Here is a 16,576-nt window from a genome sequence, read left to right as displayed (position 1 = left end):
AGGTACTGGGAACCTAGCCCAGGCTGAGCCATCACTCTCCGTCAGACCCCGCTAGGAGAGAGAAGGCGCTGACTCTGCTAATGGTCCACTGAGTGGCTGTATCTCTATTATAAATGATTTAAGTCACCGGCATTTAATTGATGTTATAAATATGATATTTATGACACAGTATGGAAAACGATGTGATCTCTCGTTACTATACATCATGGAGCACCGATGTCTCCCTGGCATGGCCTACTTCCACCTTCCACCTCCTCCCAGCTCTCTGTCCTTGTCAACCCTGTCCAGGCTGCCTGCCTGCCCGCCCCGGGCCTGCCCAGGTAGCAGAGAAGGTGTGATATTGGCATGGGAAGGCGGACCTGCCCCAGTTCCCCCACCTGGGACTGGCTCTGGGGAGGGTCTGCAGGCAGACATGCGGGCTGCGGCTCCTCTCCGATCTTCAGGGAACTTGTTACCTTCCTGAAGAGCAAACACACACACACACACACACACACACACACACACGCACGCACTCACATGAAAAGGATTGTGCAGAGGGCAAGATTGTAAGCAAGGGAGGCTTTCTAGAGGAGGGGAGGTGGAGAGGCTTTGAACTGGGTTTGTGGCTGGGCGGGATTTGGAGAACAAATGAAGAGAGAAGGGGCTGAGAGGTGAGACTTCAAAGTCATGCTCACCTAGGTTCCAATCCAATGGTTATCATTTTTGTGTCATCATGGGCAAATAATTTAGTCCTTTTGAACCTCAACTGCCTTGTTTATAAAAGGGGAATGTGTCCTTATCAGTACATGCAGCACCATCACCTCCTTTATTCTGGACAGCACAGTTCTCTTAAGATGACCATACTGCAAGGTGAATCACATTAGACCTCTCCATGCTGGCTTCTCCTGAGTAACTCTACATCTACCCTAGACTCATGATGGAGGGGATGGACAACTGGGGCCAGATTGAGGGAAACTCTTCAAAGTCCGTCAGAGAGAATAGGAAATAGGGAATCATTTTAGAGTCTTCTTAGCTTAGGAAGAGAGAATCAAGTCAGTTTGAGGAATGCCAATCCGGTGGAGGTGTGTGAGGAGGTGGAGGCAGAGAGGGCAGGCCAGGATGGCAGCTGCCATCCATCCCACTCCATCCTGCTGTTTGCTCTGTCCCTAGGGCACCTTGCTCTCTGCAGGAACCTCATCACTTCAGACTGGTCTCTTGCCTATCTGACCCCACCCACCCTTCCCAGGACCCTGTCAGGTAGCAAGTCCTCTCTTCTAAGCCGCGGGTGCCTTATCACCTCTCTCCCTGCATGCATCCTGAGGTCCTTTGCGGGAGGTCAAGAAGCTGTCAGGCCCCAAGCCTCAATCAAGGACTTCTCAGCACTGAGGAATCCTAGTTTCCATGGCCCAGGGCAGGGGTCATTCAAAACTATGGACAATCTAAAAACTCAGGTGATCCAAAGAATTGGACAGTCCCTACATCATTTCGGCTTTGCTTTGGAATGTATGTTGATTTTCATAGTAAACAAATTGGACACCATGGGAATTTGCGCCATTTAAGGAAAAGTCCCAGGAATACACTGGAGGAACTGTCTGATGCCCACTGGCCACTCCTTCCTGCTGGAGATGGATGGAGCAACCCACCTAAGGCATCTGTGCACCAGAGCCTCCTCTGTCCCTTGCTTCTGCCCTCTTCTGCTGCTGGAAGTGGCTACAAGCCCACTGGATGGGGAGAGTGGAGCTCCTGTCAGTATCTACGGACTTGAGTCTCTCAGAAATCCCCTCCATGGAAGGTGCCAAAAGGCCTGTCACTACCTCTGTCCCCTCAGCATGGTGACAAGCAGCCCACCTCGGTGAGCACTCTCATCAGCAGCCTGGGACAGGCTCATGGCCTCCAGGAGCCTCCTTCTGCCAGGGAGACACGTGGTACAGAGGACAGACTGCCGTGAGATCACCTATGAGGGAGGACACTCGACAGTGACCACATTGGAAGGTGCTGAGGTGACACTGGGTGGCACAGGTCCCCAGCCCAGCTTTTCTGGAGGAGGGGAGGGGGAGGGAGGGAAAGAAGGACATGAATACCAAGGATAGAGGATAGAAGCTTGGGGACAATCCAGGTGGGAGGTGCAGGGCTCTCCTGGGGGGCGGTGGGGGTGGGGAAGAGGTGAGCTGGGGCAGCGAGTGGTGCGTCCCACGGGTCAGAGAGACCTGCCTGCGTGAGCCTCAGGAGGGGTGGCCTTCCTGTCCATTTTCCTTCCAGATCACCACTGTCACTGAGCGACAAAGCGGCAAGGGGTGTAGGCTGTCTGTGGGACAGGGAGCCCCAGCCCGGCCAGAGCAAAGGGGCGTGAAACAGGTGTGGGAGAATAGCATGGGGGGGTCTCCATTCTGCAGAAATTGGGAGCCCCTGGAGGGCACTCAGCAGGCAGGGGACTGAACACTGCATGACCCCATCCTCAGCCAGGAGAACTAGGAGGGGCCAGGCTGAGAGGAGAGCAGTTGCCCCTGGGCTCTGACTGGAGCAAGAGCCAGCTTGGAGGTGCTGGCGGGGGTGGGGGCAGAGCCTGGGGCACCCCAGACGCTGAGGCTTGGGGAAGGGCAGGAGTGCTCTCTCACCACCCTCCCCAGGCCCCTGGCGAGGTGTGGCCTGAACCAGCTCAGTGTCTCTGGAACAAGAGATTAACATTTGAAATCCACTGGGAGGGCTCCTTCCTCCACTCCCTACTCCTCACCACTGGCCCCCCCAAAATGAAAACAGTCGTTGAAATTGAAAAATGGTGCTCAGTGAAGGGTTTAAAGACATTTTGAATTTAAAATATATTCTAAAGGTCATTTTCAGCAGTAATTATGTTATAATGGTGGGGCTCTTAGCAAAGGCAGAGTCCCACAATATTAGGCCAAATGGGAAGTAGTGAGAGCCTCCATGTACCCCATCTGGGCTTTTCAGGTTCACAAGGACCCTCCCCTGAGGCAGACTCCACCTGCCTGTTGGGACACCCTACCTTCCTATGTCTCACTCCTTACAAAGGCACGTCTGCCTTCTGCTTCCAAACACTCCCTCTGGGGTCCTCCTAGTGGCAGGCTCCCTAGCCCCTCCTGGGACCAAGTCCCCTGAGACAGGCTCAGGAGAAGAGGCTCTCCTGGCCCAGAGCCCCTTCAAGAGGCCAACTCAGGGTGCCTGCCAGGCCTGTACCCACTGCTTCCTGAGCTGGGGGCTGAGCTTGCAAGGAACTTGCTTCTCAGTACTTCTTGACCATGATTGTGGTCTACAATTTTTGGGAACAGATTGAGGACATGACTACACTGGCTACTTATTTAAACCTCAGCGTTTCCTATCCTATATCCCTAGTGAACAAACCCACCCACCCCTTGACCCACTTTTCTCCCTCTCAGCAAGGGTACCCATTCTTTTGCAGGAAGTATCACCCATACAGATGAACAAGCTTGTTGAAGTAGCACAGCATGAGCACCTATGGTTAATCATTCTAGAAGGGCTGGCTGTGGGTTAGAGGCTGGCCACGCCCCAGGGGTTTCCATTAAAAGGCAGACTAGCTGGCTATGGGGGAAAAATAGGACAGAGGACAGTGGGGAAGGGCTGTATCTGGGCACATAGAAAGAGCCAGCTCTGGGCACTGGAGGTAACCTGGGAGGGCTTCATGCAGGTGGTGTGTGAAGCATGAGCACAAACCAACAAAAGAATGAGGAACCAGGAATAGGGGAAAAAAGAAATAAACTGAGGCCTGGGTCTCCCCCAGAAAGACCCTGTCAGCCCAACTGGGGAGAGTGAGTTTGCTCCCCAGATTTCGGATGGGTCTCCACATGCAGCAGAGCTCCAGCCTTGGGATCAGAGGTACGAACCAGGGCCCCTGGATAGTGTTCTCTGTGCATTGCCCCACCTTCAGCAGCTCTGTCCCTGGAGGTTTCCTTTTGGGGAGGCGGTGGGGGGAGGGGAGCAGCTAGCCTGGCTGTGGTTCCCTCTTTTCCAGGCCCCCACATGGGATGGCAGGACGAGGGGGTGCGTGTGGATGCTTAGGAGGGTGGACAGTGTCGGGATGTGCAGTGTCGGATGAACCGTGGTGGGGCTCAGGTGGGGGTTGGTGGCCCCCAGTTCCTGGGTGTGACCCAGTGGGCAGCCGGGAGAGGGCTGGTAGGGTTGTAGCCCAAGACTGGGGCCCTGGAGGCACCCACAGGATGGAGGGCAGAAGGAGGCTGGGAAGAAGCAAAAATATAAAAATATCCGGGAGAAGCGCAGCGCCGGGCTACAGTGTTATTGAACTAAAGCATCTTATAAAACTCAAGCCATTAATAACAGGCTGCCGCCACGTCGGGGTAATTTATTCAAATTGCGGGTCCGGGATGGAGGAGCAGATGTTTCAGAGCTGCTGGTGTCACGGAATGAGTTCCAAGGGAGAGGGGGCGGTGCCACGTTCTTGGGGGGCGGGGAGAGGACCTTCACAGAGCTTAGCTCGAGCCCCTGCATTCCAGAAGGAGGTGGAGACCTCACCCCAGGCTGCCCCAAGGGAGGAGGAGCGGGCGGGGTGGAGGACGGCTGATGGCTGATTTAGTTCAACAAGTGCCAGGATGGAAAAGCAGAAGGTGAAGACAGGCAGGCCGGCCCCCTCCCTAGAGCCGCGCAGCTCCCCTGCTATCCAATTGAGGGGCCACTTTCTACTCCAAGTCTTCCCGTGTTTTTTCCTTTCTCCCCACCCGGTAGCTTGGTGCTTGGAATCAGAAGGGCCTGAGTTCCCTTCCAGATGCACCACCGCCCAGCGCCTCATCTCCACAATGGAGTAATCATACCTAAGCCATGGAGTGGGGAGAAGAAGAAACACAGTGACCTAGCGCCAGGGCCAGGCCTGTGCAGGGGACGACAGCGGAGGTCACTTGGTTTCCTGCACGACCCACCTTATGGCCCTCACTTGTGCTGAACTCAGTGCTTTGATTCAAGGTCTTGTCCTGCCTCCTAATGGCTCCACTGGTTTCACCTCAGTCGCAGCCAGACTATAAACCACTATGGCCAAAGATCATGCTGGTGCACCCACAGCCTATGGGGTGTGGAGTGCACACAACGGATGCTCAGTCAACGCTCGAGATGCCAGTGGCTTTCTTCTCTCGTGGGGCAGGGACAGCAAAGCTTGCACAGGCCTCCCTTCGGATTCCTGGTACCTCACCACAGTCCTCTGGGTCTTGGCCAAACCTGGGTTGGGTCCTAGAGGAGGGTCAGGGCCTTGAAGCCTGGCCACAGTTTCCAGAGTAAAGACCAGGAAAATCAGTTGGCCCCTGGGTTTGTGCCAAGATCTCAGGAAGCAGAACCTCTATAAGATGAAAATTGGCTCTCCTGCCTGATTTTTGCCTTCGTGGCAAAGCAAACATCTCCCCTGTGAAGCTGTTTCTGGTTTTGTTTTGTTTTGTTTTCTGTTTCTGGTTTTAATTCACTCCCCTCCTGGGGGTGTCTAACGCTGGGGGTGGGGCACTGCTCAGCTGATGTCTTCATGCTGTAAGTTTGAATCCCCCCGAGGCAGGAAACACAGAAGGGCCCTAAAAATTCTGGGTGTTCTGACTCACTATTTAAAATGGATGAAAAGATATTTTCTCCTCCTTTCTCTGTATTGCAGATGTGGATGTCTGCTTATTGAGGGGGCATAAAGTGGGGCTCAGCCCAGTTAAGGGATGTTCCATAACACCTGCTTTGGGTGTCCAGCCTTGTGCTTTGATTCCATGCCCATCGCTGACTAAAGGCCTTCCGTGGCCCCTGATGGCATGTTGCAGTGAGCAGTGGGTGGCTACAAGGGTGACACTCTGGAAATGTCCCAATTGGAGGCAGACACGTCTCTTCTCCCAGGCCCAGCCCGGATGGTGCCACCATAAGGTGATGAGAGGAGAATGAAGAGGCCCTTTTGGCTCCCCGCCCCCCCCCCCACACTGCCCCCCCCAAGCCCTGACCTGAAATGGCACTCCTGGAATGCTGTTCTGTTAGGGAAAGGTTGCTGAAGCAAATCTGCCCTTGGCAGGCCAGCATCCAGCGTATTTATCAGATGCCAGGGCTCAGGAGCCAGGTGGAGGGGCCACCTTTGCCATCTCTGTCACCTGGCCTGGGGACTGCCCTGGACATCATGCAGGGGATTGGCAGTCAGAAGCTTGGGGCGAGACTGTGAGGACCACCAATACCCCCACCCAGGAGAGGTGAGGGGAAGTGGAAAGGCCACGGGGGCAGGAGAGGGCTTACTCCCCCTACTCTCACCCTGCCTCTCCCCCAAAATGCTCCTTATCCACCTGGCTGTGAGGTCAGGGTAGCTGCTGGCCCCGGGCCTCTGCTCCCTACAAATGAGCCCTGCTTGTAGCTCAAGGTTCATTTCGAATGAAGGAGAAAGCGCAGCCCCACACTCACGGGGCAATCAGCGCACTCCGTGATGAATGGAGCCTGTGTCACTCAGTGAAAATGAATATTTCTTTGCGATAATGGCCAGATGGTAGCAACTCTCCGATCCAAATTAAAACATGCATGATAAATGCCAGGAAAACAGAGGAAGACAAAACCCCAACCTGGAGTGAATTCTCTCTATAAATCTTCCCCCTACGCCCCCCTCCCCCACCACCACGGCGGCCCTGCTAATAGCCATTAAATTATTAAGATGCGCTGCAAGGAGAATGCCAATGTCACTGGCACCCGCCCCACTGCCCACCTCCGCCCCCTGCCTGTGGGCCTGACTCCGGAGGAGCTGGGGGTGGGGAGACCAAAGAGGGGGCTGCATTTAGACCAGCAGAGAGGCAGGATGATGGAGAAGGTTCTTCTTAGAGGCAGGAGCGCGAGATTGGCCTTGTGGTGCCAGCACTGAGGGAGGCCTGCTGGGGCCTGGTGCCCAGCCGGGCTCTGTGGAAGGCCAGACACACCTGCCCCCAAGGAGGACACTGTCTCTATGGAGAGATGGGCAACTAACACCCACTGTGTGGCTGTATGGCTCAGGGAGAGGGCAGGAAAGGGGTTTCTGAGCCAGGATGACCCGTGGGGAACTGCTAGAGGAAGCACGCCCGCGGGGTGGGCCCTGATGAAGGCTCTGATCACACTGAGCTGGGCAGCTGAGAACGGTCAGAGAGGACCATCCAAGGGCAGGCGGGTGCCTGAAAGTGAATGTGTACCTGGAGGGCTAAAGGCATCAGGTATTGGGCAGGGTGGGGGCAGCTTGGGGGCTTGTGTTTCACGGTGACCACAGGGCTCTTGAGCTTACACTCTGATTCCCATTGCCCCCTGCCCCTCCCCTCACTGGCACCTGCATCCATCTCTCCCTGGACTCCCTGACACCCTGTCCAGTCTTCCCTGTGGGCCACCAGCCCTCCCAGCTCCAGCTTCCATCAATCACCAACCTCTTCCATAGTCTCCAGGACTCCCTATCATCTTCCAGAAACCCCCAATTCTTTAGCTGGGTATTCCTGGGAACCCTCTCCTTGGGCCAACTGGTGTCCTCATTTTTTCCTGGACAGGCTCTATGCCATGGGGCTTGAATTCCTTGTGTCACTGGCTTTTCAGCCTTAATCCCATCCAGCAGGGAGCCTGCTCCAGAAAGCCTTCCCTGACTACTCTCCCCTCTGCCAGCTAAGGCTCACTGTCTCCACTGCTCATCTGGTGCCCATGAGGCCATGAACTGATCTCCCTGCGAGCTTCTCTAGGGCCTAGAGCTTAGCAAAGGCTGGAAGACGTCTCCCTGGGACTCCACTGCATCTGTCTTTCACAGCCAGCTCTCTAGGGGCAGAGACCATCTCTTCCCAGCAACTGGTCATTGATGTCAAGCCTTAAACCTCCTAAGGCACTCGGGACAGTTACCTCATGTTGGGATGTGGCATCGTGATGTGGGGATCATGGATCTGTCAAGAAGAAAGCCCACCCTGGCTGGTCCCTGGTGAAGTCCAGCTTCGACAGAGGCTTCGTCCTCACCAGGCCCAGACAGACAAGGCCCTGAGTGCCTGCTTGGCGCTCCTCCGTCCGGTAATCATGGAGTTCCTATACCTGCTCTTCCCAGCTGACCCTCCAGGCTCACACGTGCTACAGACAGGCTCATCTTCCTACTGACTAATTTGCACCCAGGCTAGACCCTCCCATATCCTCCCAAGAGGCTTGTTGAGGCGAGTGAAGAGCTGGAGAGCCCATCCTAAAGGCTGGAGCCCCTCCTCACCCTCTGTGTATCCAATGGGTGCCACAACACTGGGAGAGCTTGCTGTGGAGCTCAGCACCTCAGCAGAGACCGTGAGAAGTCAGCAATCCATGCAGGCTGGCCCAGGAGGGCTGAGGTGTAAAGGCTGGTTTACCGTCTTTGGGTGAGACACCCACCTCTCCTCTCTGAGCCCTCATCTCCCCTCCATAAAGTGGGGGTGCTGCTCAGCCAACCTTGCAGGGCTGTTGTGGGGCTCGAGGGGCTCTCACTGGATGCTCTAGATGACTGGCTCTATCTCCCCCCGAGAGCTCTAGCTGCTGCAGACAGTGCCTGGTTCCCATGTGTGCTGTGCCACATGAGACCCACAATGCACCAAGTCTGAGTCTTCCAGAAAGTGGATCCTCTTCTCCAGCCAAACCAGTTCTTCTACATTATTTTTGATAATGTGTATATGTTTAAAAATTTTTTTTAAGTAATCTCTACACTCAACACGGGGCTTGAACTCATGACCCTGAGATCAAGAGTTGCGTGCTCTACTGATTGAGCCAGCCAGATGCCCCTAGTTCTTCTATATTATCTTTAAAAGATCTTACATGCCACATATTTGCCTTGCTTGTCTCTGTGTCCATGTCTTTGCTTGTGACACCTTAGCCTAGATGCTACCTCTTGGTAAATCTGTCATCCCAATAATCACCTCCTGCAGGAAGCTTTCCTTGTCCTGCCCCAGTCGGGTAAATCACATGCTCAATGCAGCTCAGGCCCTAGGCAGTATGATTTTTATTTGCGCTTTATTGACCACACTTGTCAGAGGTCCTCACCCCTGTCACCTCCTCCCAGGTCCCATGGACTGGACTCTAAGAATAAAAGAACTGCAGCACTAGTCATCAGCAAAGATTCCCCAGTTTGCCAACTGCAGGCCGTCTGTGGCAGCTCCCATATCTTGCCTGCCCCTCATTCTGGCTCTCAGGATCTTCCAAATTTGCCTTGGCTCAGCTTATTGTTCCCCCTGGAAGCTCTGCCCTTCTTTGCTCAAATCCCCTTGCCTCTGAAGGCCAGGCAGGCGGTCCTGGCTCTGATCTCTGTGATCTCAGTCTCTCCCTGCCCCCTCCCCCGAACCTCTCACCACTCCCAGGTTGTTATCAGGCTGTCTGACTGCCTGTGCCAGGGGCCAGGAAGGCACTGGATCCATCTCATCCATGCTGGGGCCCACTCAGTGCAGTGCTGAGGACCAGTAGGCCCAGGGAGGACTGTGTGTGACATTCTCTCTCTCTCCATCCTGCTCGTGCCCCGAGGAGGCAGGGATCTTCCTCCTGCATGCCCACACAGTACCTGCAACAGGTTGCCATGGGAGTGGCCTCTCTGTGTCATTACGATTTCTGTCATCAGCCCCTTCAGCCTGGACACACATGTGGCAGCTTTTAAATATCATCCAGGAGCCCATTTGCAATGATTAATATCCCATTTCCTCTGAAACAATCCTTTGCTAAATTAGCTGGGGCCAGAGGGAATTTGGCGAGGAGCCGCGTGTCTCAACTTAACTTGCCGAATGGATTAAAAAAAGAAAAAAAAACCTCAAAAACAAAATGCAGATCAATCAACACCCCTTCCCCCAGCTGAAAACCTAAAGTCCATTTAAACTCAGCAGGTTTGCAGTTAATTATAATTTCACACCTATGGCAGGAGTTACTGTGGTATTTATAATGTGTGCCTGCCCCCCTGGGGCCTCTGTGGGGGCCTCACTAGGGACCCTTCCCACCAGCCACCGCCTTCCCGACCACAGACACCTGTCTTCACCAAGCTGCTCTTTGGGTTCCGTCTTGTAAACTAAGGATGCTTCCTGGATTTTTAAAATTTCTTTCTTTGTAAAGGGTCTTGGGAAAGAAAGGACACAAAGATTTTTAAGGAACGGATCATGGAGGATAAAACCCCGGGGGAAGGGGAATCTTGCACCACGATCTAAGGAACCTAATGGTTGGAAACGCTTAAACAAAAAGGGATTGTGGTCAGACATGTGGTAGAACTTCCTGCCCATGAAAGAAGCCAAGGCATGGGTGGGCCACCTGGCCTGGCTTCGAGGCGTCTAATCCTTCAGCCCTTCCCAAAGGCAAACCACTGGGTCTGGCAGGGCTCCGGTGACCCCTGCCCCAGGCTGCTCCCTGAGCACTGCAACTGTCTGGGCCCTGCTGTCTCACGTCTGACTCCCGAGCTGAAAGCTGTTAATGCCTTTTCTTTGATATCAGCCCAAAATAAATCAAGGATTCATGTACAAGCGAGATCAGCCGGGACCTTGGCTTTGGGGCTGGTGTTCAGGGGACAGCATTAAAATCTATAGCTTGAGAAATTCTGGTGGGGATAAGCCAGGACTGACAAAAGGGGGTTTCTAAGCTCTAGGGAAAGAGGCCAAGATGGACTGCGGAGTTGCTTTTTTCCCCTTGATTGTTTTTAAAAACAGGAGGGGTGGGGTGAGAAGCCACCTCGGGGGAGGCGGAGGGTGCGTGGACAGATGGCTCCAGGGCCTGGAGAGGCCCCGGAGTTCCACGTCCTGGCCAACAAGCCAGTTAGCCCTCCTCCAGCCAAAGGGTCATTGTGACCCCTTGCCCACCCCTGGGCCCAGGCATGGCTATGGACAGGGAGGATGGTGATGTCGCCCTCCCTACAAGCTACGGATACTGGGGTTTAGGGCACCTGGGAAGCTCGGTGGTTGAGCATCTGCCTGCAGCTCAGGTTGTGACTCCAGGGTCCTGGGATCGAGTTCTGCATGGAGGTCCCCGTGAGGAGTCTGCTTCTCCCTCTGCCTGTGTCTCTGCCTCTCTTTCTCTGTCTCTCATGAATAAATAAATAAAATCCTAAAAAAAAAAATTATACTGGAGCCTGCAGGGTCTGGTGAGGGGGATTGGATAAGGAAGTGCACTCCCCCAACACACACATATTCACACATAGGCACAAGGGAGTACACACACTGTCCAGCTTCCAGAGGCTTCTGTGGGGACACAGAAAGTGAGGGGGCTGCTGATGGTAGAGTCCTTTCTGCTCTGAGGTGCAGATCCCTTTTCTTTAGGGGTCTGCTTTGGGGTCTGGGTCACTGGGCCTCTTCTCAGCCCAGGATCTCACCCTCTGTACTGGGCTGGGGTTAGCTTGGCTCATTCTGGGGTCTCTCAGGTAGGAGCCCGAAAACAGAGTTCTGGATATGTTATACCTGGGTGGGGGGGTGTTCCTGATGCCCCAAAGAGGAGAGATGGGGCCAGACAAGGAGGGACTTGCGCATTGGGACACAGCTGCACAGGTGAGGCTGTTCTTTGGCCTGGGTCTCTGCCCACCCTACCCCACCCCCATGGGAGCCTCACCCAGGAGGTCCCCACAGGCAGTGCTACTGGTCTATACAAGCTTTTCCTCACACGTTCCTCACCCCCCACCCCTCCCCACTGTACCGCATCTCCAGTCAGAGGCTGTCTAAACCAATAGGTTTCTTTTTTTCAACCTTGTTTCCTACTGTCTTGGTATAATTTCAGATTAATCTTCCATTCTTGGTGCCCCCCACACCCCTAGCTTTAGTTTTCTGTGCATCCCATCCCGCCTGGGCCAAGGGTTCCCAACAGAATCCTGAGGGTTTTCTGATTATCCAGAAGCTGGCGTCAGGGAGACATTCGTTGCCATCTAAGATTCAGAAAATTGAAACTTCTATTGAATTTTCATACAGCGGGACCAGCCTGCACATCTATTTCCTCTAAACGCTCGCTAAATTGCCAACCTAGAGTATGGGACTGAATGGCTAGAAAGGTCTGGAAGGGAGGCACCCAACCCCGGGGAGGTCCAGAGTGTGGCCACGGGGCTCCTGGGGCCCCAGGACCCGGAGGCAGCAGGGAGCTGCCCGCACCCCTCAGCTCGGCTCCCTAGCCTCCCCTAGCACGTTCGTTGTCTGTGTCTGTTTAGAAATAAAATAATGCTCGGAGGAGAAATGAGGAACTTAATAGGATTTAAAAAGCCGCAGGAACCGATGGGGCTCCAGATGGTGGAGGGGCTGGGAGGACCGAATCAGCCCGGTTTTATGGTGGGGAACGTGGCCTCGGGGAGGGCCTTGGAGCCGCATTCGCATGCATCGTGTCCAACCTCATTAGCCAGCCCGGCGGGACTCCGCTGCCACAGAGTGCGGCCGGCGAGGGGGGCGAGGGGGGCGAGGGGGGCGAGGGGGGCGTGGGCCCTGAAGATGCCGAACGGACGGGGAGCAGCGCCGGGCCGGGCCGCAGGTCCACCGCCTGGCTGGTGGCCCGCACCTGCTCGGGCGGGCTGGGCGCGGGGCGGCTCCAGGCTGTGGCACCTGCCCCAGCCCTCGCTGCCTCCCGGCCCTGCCCAGCTCCTCTCCGCGACACCTCCCTCCCCAGACAGACAGAGACCGGAGGGAGACAGACAGACATGGGCTCCCAGGTCTGGACAGGGACAAGGCTCCTTCAACTTAGGCGATTTGGAAGGACTTGGCAGGGGGATGATGAATGAAGCTCCTTCACTCTCTAGAAGCTTCCCTAGATGGTGGCTGACTGCCGTGACCCCTCCAGGGCTCCCTTCACGGCAGGAGCTCAAGGCCACCCCCAGTATCTCTCCCGAGCCTCCCCCCAGGCCCTGTAGCCAGTGGCAGAACAAGAGGACCTTGGAGCAGGGAGCTTAGCCCTCCTGCCTGGGGTGTCCACCCTCCACCATCACCGGGCCTCCGGCAGGCTCCCCCCAGGCCTGTCTTCTGTGGGCCTCCTCAGGCCTCCCTGAATGGGCCAGGGTGGAGACTCAGGAGACCCTTAGCAGTCCCCATCATGGGCTGTGAGGTCTTCCCTAGCTGTGACCTCACACATTCCAGTCAAGCAGGGGTCCTCTGGAGTGTGTGTGTGTGTGTGTGTGTGTGTGTGTGTGTGTTTGGTTTCTAGGTCCTACAGGAGCGTGAGGGCTATGGTGGTAAACCCTAAAAGATTATTTCCAGCCTTGCTCACATTCCCTGTGGAGAGGCTCCCCAGTGCCACATCTGCCCCCTTCCGAGGGATGAGGAGCCCCTGGTAGCCCTGAATCCCTTCTTTCCTGGGTCTGTCTCCCGAGTCATTTCAATTTGTAACCTCTCCAGCTCATCAGCCCCCTCCGTGTTGCTGTTTTTTTTTGTCATTCATGTTGATGAGATAAAATCAGGTGGCCTGGGTCTGTGCCCGACACTCCAGGCACTTGTCCCTGGTGAGGGATGTTTGTTTTCCACCTTTCCAGAAGCGTGTTGGGTCTGTGGGTACCTTGTCAGTGTGGGTGTACGGCATGTTGGAGGGTGTTGTGGGGGTGCAAGTGTGCAACTGTGTTCCAGGGTTCCTCCAAACATAGCATGTTTAGCTCTTGGGGGCCTCATCCTAAATCTTAAGCTAAATCTTCTGACCTATCGATGGTTACTGAGAAGAGGTAGGGGTGGTTTCTGGTGATGAGGTGTGTGTGTCTGGCAGTGGTGGGGTAGGATGAGGTCAATGTCTGCCATACCCAGCCCAGACCTCAGCCACTTCTTCCCTTTCCTTGGGCCCTTTGAGAGTGGTGGGCACACTCCCCAGCCCCAGCCTCTTCCAATTCAGCCCAGGGGTGCCCCAAGCTGGTTTGCTGACTAAGGGCAGGGCTCTCGGGGCCTGAGCCCCAGAAAGGAGCACCCATGCCTGGATATGGGAACCTCATTTGCCCCTAGTGGGGGCGGGGGGTGGCAGGTTGTCCTGTCTTCTGGCTGTAGTACTCCCCTGGGCTGAGACTAGGGAGGATGAGGAGGAGGTTAGGCTACAAGGCAGCACAGTGTGGGCACCCATCTAGACACTGAGAGTGAAACTCAGAGGCTGAGGGGCCCCTGCAGCCATGGAACCCAATTCAGATGCTGACCATGAACCAGTTCATGGGGTAGGTGCATGCCCTAGGGAGGGTCTTTGCCTCTGGGATGGCCAGGGCAGGTGGGGGTGCCCTCCACCAGGCTCTTCTCTGCCCCCAGCCTGCCTCATTTCTCTAGCTAATGAATTGGTTTGCTTATTTGAGGGTGACTCAGTTTAGATATAGCTTGTTCCAGTGAGCTCTGTGGGGTAAACTGGATCCTCCTAGCAGAGAGATGGCTCCTTCCCTACCCAACTGGAGCCCAGGCTCTTGGTGGTGGTAGCAGGGGCTAGCTCCTCTCTTCCTGAGCAGGCACATTACAGCAGGGATGCCCTGTCACTGCTTGGTCCCCCCAACAGGATCAGTGGCTCCTCCTCTGATGGAGACAAGCCCAACCCTTGGGCCTTGTGTGCAGAGCCCCATTTTCACTTTGTGTCCTCACTGTTTCCCTCCAGGTCTACACCAGACCTCTTCTAGGAAGCCCTCCCTGCCTGCTCCAGGCCACAGCGAGCTCTCTTCTTTGACCTCCGCCAGCTGTGGTGTCTCATGTCTCACGGGTTGGTCCAAGAGCCCTGCCTCCCTCACCTGAGACCATGCTCTTCTTCCCTCAGTAGTCGTCTTCCATACCTTTCTCTGTTCCCATTTCTTCCATCTCTGCTAACGTTCACCTCTTCTCCATCCTCTTCCCACCAGAATAAGTATTTAATGGATATTAAATTATTTTAAACTGACTTTCTTTCCTTTTTTTTTTTTTTAAATAGCTTGGTGATAGTGCTGACTCAGGATCATCTCACTGTTTAATATTGAATATGCAATTAATAGATAGATGTTTAGGTTTGGCTCTCCCCCCCCCCCCCTTTCCACTGCAGGAAGAATAAAAGAGCTGATTAATCTGGTTTGGGGCAAGTGTCAGCGGCAGGAGATATATGGGAGAAAGGAGATGAGGTTAGCAGCTTGGAGTCAGAGAGCTCTCGCCTCCAAGGCAAGTGAAGGAGAAAAGGGTTTGCATTTGAGCTCCGTGTGGCCTCACAGGGCACGGTGTTTCTGACACCCCACTCCGGTCCCGGAGAAAACTGGCTGGACTCTGAGTTGTCTTCTCCGCACCTGATGGGCCCCCTACGCCCCGGCAGGGGCCCCCCTCTGCGGGGCCTTCTTCATGCCACCCCGGCTTCTTCTCTAGGTGTGGAAACTGCCCTCCTTCCAGGCCAATTCAGGTACCACCTCCTCCAAGGTTTCTGGCTGCCTCCACTTCAGGGGCCCCCTTCTCTGGGTTCGGGTGCTGCTTACTGTTCTAGCTACCCTCCTGTACACCAGAGCTTTCTCCCCGCCAGGGATAGGGGCTCTTCCCTGCATTCTGGCCCTGCGACATGAAAGGGGTGCTGCAGGTGAGTCACTGCATGATGGGGGGACCCAGGGCCCAGGGCCTGCTGGGCCTGCCTCCTGGAGACACTCTCTAGGGGAGGCCCCTGGCTCCGCCATATGCCACCAAGAAGTCCTGCATGAGGTGGGACAGTCCTCCCCTCGCCACCAGGGCGAGGATGCCTAGAGCTGGGTGTTAACTGGACAGCCAGGAAAGGGGAAGGAGCAAACAGCATGAACCAGGTGGGCTTTCCTGCCTGGACCCTTTACACCTGAACCATTTCTACCTCTCAGCTGACCCACCTCTGCTCTCAGGGTCCTCAGGGTGGGAAGCTCTCAGAAAGCCATAGGGAGGTATGTCAGTGCCCTGAGCCATGCGGCCCCTCTGGGCAGCACCCAGATACCAACTGGGCTCTGGGGGAAGGTGGGATTTGAGCTCCAAGTCAGGAGGGCCCTAGGGCCTAGAAGCCTTGTGCCCAGGTCAGGGTCCTGCTAGGGCCCAGAGGGCAGCAGCCTGAGCTAGAGGGACCACAGGTCTCTGGGGCAGGCAGGCCACCTGTGGCCATGCTACAGTTCTCTCAGGACAAGGGCTTTGACTCTGAATTTGCAAGTAGCATTTGCCTATTTTGCTTTTTGCTCTTAACTTCCTAGAACACCTTTTGGAGGGAGGGAGGATGGGGAGAGAGAAATTGCTCAGTGCCTGTCTAGGCTGAGAGAGGGGTGACTTGTCCAGGCCCAGAACCCAGGATGGAGGTGCTTGGCAACGGGAGCCAGGAGCCGGTCTCCCCTGGTGGAGGGGACAGAGCCTTCCTCTCGGAGCAGGGCTCTGTGCTTGTGGGGTGTGGCTGTGCCCTCCTACTCTGTCCCCTTCCAGACATCTCCCTGCTGGCTCCAATCTACCTCCAGGATCTCGACCTCAGCAGTCCCAAGCCCCCACGGCAGCCCTTCTCAGATTTGCCCACTCTGGCTTGACCCTTCCCAGGAAAGGGCCGCAATCCACTCCCTCGCTCCCAGCCTGGCACCCAGGCTTCGGCTCATGCTCCATCATGGGGGAGGGGGGGGTTCCTTGGCGACAGGGAGGGGAGCACATCCTTTGGGTTTCCTAAAGGAAGCAGAAGAGTACCCTCGGACAGGCTACTTGTTTACTTACAGGAAGGAAGGAAAACCACCGTCTGGCAGACCCCAGTCACCTCCTCCCATCCCTTCACTCTCTGCCCTCACCAGCCACCCCCG

The 16,576-nt window shown here is 55.4% G+C and overlaps 1 protein-coding gene across 50 annotated transcripts in view; it reads right to left on the bottom strand.

The window, feature by feature from the left end:
* The window catches only part of CELF4 (CUGBP Elav-like family member 4), a 298,234-nt gene that overhangs the window by 54,401 nt on the left and 227,257 nt on the right, over nt 1-16,576 (bottom strand). The window lies entirely within an intron of this gene.

The sequence above is a fragment of the Canis lupus genome, chromosome 7, assembly GCF_011100685.1.
Source record: "Canis lupus familiaris isolate Mischka breed German Shepherd chromosome 7, alternate assembly UU_Cfam_GSD_1.0, whole genome shotgun sequence".
In the NCBI taxonomy this organism is placed as follows: Eukaryota; Metazoa; Chordata; class Mammalia; order Carnivora; family Canidae; genus Canis; species Canis lupus.
The sequence above is the reverse complement of the archived record's forward strand: the minus strand, read 5'-3'. Positions and strand labels throughout refer to the sequence as shown.